The 5,000-nt window shown below is 39.0% G+C and overlaps 1 protein-coding gene across 1 annotated transcript in view; it reads right to left on the bottom strand.

Moving 5' to 3' along the window:
- Positions 1-5,000, bottom strand: part of relt (RELT TNF receptor) — a 36,618-nt gene that overhangs the window by 30,569 nt on the left and 1,049 nt on the right.

Genomic DNA, 5,000 nt, shown 5'->3' with positions numbered 1-5,000 from the left:
AAACAACGGCAATTAATTATTACAACTCATATAAACTGAACAGAAAACACAGACACATGGTGTGCAACCCACACAACATGCATGCACACTCACGCACGCACACGCACGTGCATGCGCACGTGCACGTAAATGATTAGATTATAAGACATACATTAACCACTGTAGCCCTATTTTATACCTAGGCTATTTGAAAATAGCAGATCTACAAGCTCACAACGCGTCGCATCGCGGCGCGTTTTGAGCTTGTAGATCTGCTATGTTAATACTTTTACTTTTGGTACTTTAAGTACATTTTGATACCAATACTTTTATACTTTTACTCAAGTACACTTTGAATCCCGGACTTTTACTTGTAACAGAGTATTTCTACAATGCAGTATTGATACTTTTACTTTAAGTAAGAAATGTGAGTACTTTTTCCACCAGTGATGAAATCACACACGTGTTCATGTCCATGGACTGGCTTTCAGTGGTTATAGTCTACAGGTTGACATAAGACTATTAGCAGAACTTTGCATATTAAAATGAATAAAAAAACATCTGTGTCTGTCTTGATGACTATAGGACACTGTCCCCGAGTGTCTCCTATCTGTTACTGGACAGACACTGTCTCTGTCAGAAGGGTTAGTAGCTTCTGCTACATATAAAGATCTCATCTTCGTCTTCAGACTTTTTTTTTGTCTCCCTGCTCTTCTATTGAGACATTTAGATCGTGTCAAAGGTCGTGTCTCACCTAGACACGGGGATCCGACACCAATTCTGACCTGATTCGTCGAGATTCAATTTATCCCCTGAGCGAGCAGGCAGGCTCTATTAGCTCAATGGTAAAAAAAATCAGCACTTGTGCAGGCAACCGGGTTCAAATCCGTGGTTAGATGATAATATCAATGGCCTTTTCAGAAGACGCTGTTGATGCTATAACTATAAGCAATGAGAGCCTACAGTTACTATGCAGCAAAGTGGATGTTAAAACAGTTTGTTAAAGGTATCATGACATCCACTTTCACTTTTTTTATTTTTATGTTTTATTTGGGGTTTTATGACCTCAATTACACCCAAAAAACCTGAACTTAGAACATTCAGTGGATTTTCTGTGGTCTGGGGTTTTCTGAATAATTAGGCTGAAAAGTAATCTGAGTTTGGCCCTTCGACAGTGAGGTCACAGTCGATTAATCCCGCCCACTCTCCTCCTCGCCCCTCCCCTCCCCTATCCTTTCCTTTGGGGGGGGGGGGGGGGGGGGCGGAGCAGAGGCGATGATTGACAGGCAAAATCCCTCACCAGCGACACCCGCAACACAGGCAAAGATTTCTTTTTTCATTGCAGTTGAAAAGGCTTTAGAAATGTGAGAGAAAAACACCTGCCATGGATCAATGGAATTTTCACTTAAAACTTTTTGTACACTTTTGAAGGACCAGGACAAAGACTTTGAATGTGGTGTAAAAGTGAATGTCATTAAAACTAATTTCCTGCCATACACGCATAAAGTCGTTCTATTAAATAGTGCACTTGCCCGCCAACTCGCATAAATGCGTTCTATTAAAAAAATTAGGCACGCTGTTTTAGGCACCGTAACACAGCTCTGTGATGATCCATCGTCAATCAGAGAAGAAGTATGTGGATGTGACATCATTCCAAAAAATGTCACTTCCGCCCGCCCTGACTATGGGATTTTCAGAAAAACTGCTGTAACTCAGTTGCTGTTTTTTGCATTGAAAACCACTGTTTTCCGCGAGCCAAATAAGCCCCAAAATGGCGGATTGCGGTTGGAATGTTGTGGTCCGTCTGAATACACAGATCCCTCCTCTTACCCCTTCCCTCCGCCTTTTTTGATTTTTTTGGAATACAATGTCGCCTCCACGGCGTTTCAAATATCATCGGATGAAGGTAATTACTGGCAAGGGGATAGTTGTACGAACGCTTGTTTTCTATTGTTGTACTGTTTATTGGATCTTGTTTAGTCGATACACTTATTTGTTTTAGCTCATGCTCATTTGATTTAGCTATTTTCTCTCATCTGTTTAAGGAAATAGGTAGCTGATATATTGCACTTTTACCTTAGCGCTAGGTATACTCTTGGTTGCTTGTTTTGCAGAAAATGCACTAAAGACTTCTGGTGATTAGTAGTTTTCGTTCCCTACCTATGTTGAATACACTTATTGTAAGTCGCTTTGGATAAAAGCGTCTGCTAAATGACTGTAATGTAATGTAATGTAATGTAATAACAAACGATGTTTAATACCTTGGCGGTTAAATAATCATTATAATAATAATAATAATAATAATGATGATGAAGTGATTTAGAGGCTGGATTACTGTAACTCACTTCACATCGGCATTGACCAATCGCTGCTTAAACGTACGCAGCTCATACAAAACGCCGCTGCCCCGCCTCCTCACCGGGTACAAAGAGGCGGGACCATATTACTCCCGTTCTGGCCTCTTCTCCACTGTCTCCAGGTCCGTTTCACAATTGATTTCAAGGTGTGTCTGTTTGCTTTTAAAGCACGTAATGGGCTAGCCCCGCCTGACCTCATCAAACACTACGCCCCATCCAGACCCCTAAGGTCAGCCGATCAGATGCTACGTACTGGATGAGCCCACGACCAATAAAAGATCTAGAGGCGACCGAGCCTTGGCTGCGGCCCGCCCCGAGGCTCTGGAATAGCCTTCCTTTTAATACAAGAGTCCATAGTCATTTTTAAATCACCATTAAAAGACCTACTTCTTCTCCCTGGCCTTTGAACATAGTTAATCAGATACATCACGACCGTTGTCTCTATCTCACTATTTTTTAATTGCCGCATGTATTTTGTATTTTTGTATCGTATTTTTTTTTGCACCGTATGAACTGTAACATTGTTGTTTTCCCATTGCCGTGTTGTGTTGCACTTTGGGTTGGCTGCGGTCATTGTAATGTGCTCTATACATAACATTTGAGTTGAGTTGAGTTGAGAGTTTATGTGACTACTGTGCAACCTGCAGTGTGATCTGTGATCCCTCAGTGTGAAATACATAAATACATTATAACCACATCATCATAAATAAATCATAACCACATCATAAATAAATTATAACCACATCATAAATAAATTATAACCACATAATTAATACATGATAACCCACCGCTGAGCAGAAGGTAAGAGTTTCTGAGCAGAAAGGTGCTGAGTAGCAAATGTTTTATGCACTTAATGACAGGCCAGGAGTTGTGGTATGATAATTATGTTATGTCTATATTATGTATTATCCACTGGTGTAGAGTAACTAAAGTACTCAAGTACTGTACTTAAGTATACAACAAAAAAAAACTTTACTTCAGTATTTCCAATTTTCAATATTTCAATACTTCTACTCCATTACATCTCAGAGGCAAATATTGTACTTTTACTCGGCTAAAATTATTTGGAAACTTCAGTTACTCGTTACTTTGTAGATTTGGATTAACCACTTCAGCCCTATATTGGCTGTTTGAACATATCAGATCTACAAGCCCACAACGCGTCGCAAAGCGACACGTTGTGGGCTTGTAGATCGGCTATTTTCAAAATCTTTTATACTGTATATTTTGAGATAACATAAAATGACCTGCACACCAGGTCACTGGGGTTAAAATGGGACATTCTGCATAATGAGTACTTTTACTCGTGGACTATTACTTGTAAACAGAGTATTTCCATATTGTGGTATTGGTACTTCTACTCAAGTAAAAAACAACTTGTGAGTACTTCTTCCACAGCACCGGCATTATCCAGAGAACTGTGTCTTCTCCTACAATCAGTGGTGGTAAGTAACTAAGTACATTTACTTAAGTACTGTACTTAAGTACAATTTTGAGGTATTTGTACTTTACTTGAGTATTTTCAATTTCCGATTTTACTTCTACTCCACTACATCTCAGAGGCAAATATTGTACTTTTACTCCACTACAATTATTTGAAAACTTTAGTTACTAGTTACTTTGTAGATTGTGATTATTATTACAAAACATACATTAACCCCTTCAGCCCTATGTACATTTAGGCCATTTGAAAATAGCAGATCTACAAGCTCACAATGCGTCGCATCGCGACGCATTGTGAGCTTGTAGATCTGCTATTTTCTAAAGATTTTTATACATTTGAGAACTTGAAATGGGACATTCTGCATAATGAGTATTTTGATGCCAATACTTTTGTACTTTTACTCAAGTAAATTTTGAACACCCAGACTCTTACTACATTGCAGTATTGATACTTTTACTTATAAGTAAAACATTTGCGTACTTTTTACACCACCGCCTACAGACACTATAGCTGGTAGTTTGTGGGGATTCTGACTTAGAGAGATTACATGACGGATTCAGGTCAGGATTAAAACTACGCACAAACTCAGCAATTATCCTGGGAACTCCAGCTTTGTGGGTTAACGTGAAACCAGTGTTGATTTCGTCGACTAAAACTATGAGGGAAAATAGTTTGGCGACTACCTTTATTTCACTGACGAAAACTAAATAAAAACTAAACAAAAACTAAGCTATGATGACTAGAACTAAGACTAAATATATGGACAATCTCGTCAACAAATAAAAACTAGACTAAAATGTTAGTGAGGGATCTAGTGGAGAAGAGATCCAGTAGAACTAAAAGACAAGACATTTTATGTTTGGTTGAGCTCGGGTGTTGCGCTCTGAAAATAGCAGATCTACAAGCTCACAACGCGTCGCGCTGCGACGCGTTGTGAGCTTGTAGATCTGCTATTTCCAGCATGCAACCAAGTGTAAAATCAGCCATTATGACGTCATCAAGGCACCGCCAACATACATGTTAGTCGACTAAATCAACTGTAGATTTAGTCGACTATAATCTTAGAACAGTAAAACATTTCAGAATGACTAAAATATGACTAAAACTGAATCAAAGTTTGCTGTCAAAATCAACACTGTTTGAAACCCTGCTGTGTGAGTTAACTTATGTCATTCACTTATAACTTAACACCCAGAGCCGTCAATAAAAAGCCCAAAAGA

Source organism: Gymnoscopelus braueri (genome assembly GCF_963280865.1).
Source record: "Gymnoscopelus braueri genome assembly, chromosome: 5".
In the NCBI taxonomy this organism is placed as follows: domain Eukaryota; kingdom Metazoa; phylum Chordata; class Actinopteri; order Myctophiformes; family Myctophidae; genus Gymnoscopelus; species Gymnoscopelus braueri.
Note: the sequence above shows the minus strand (reverse complement) of the source record. Positions and strands in the feature narration are given on the sequence as shown.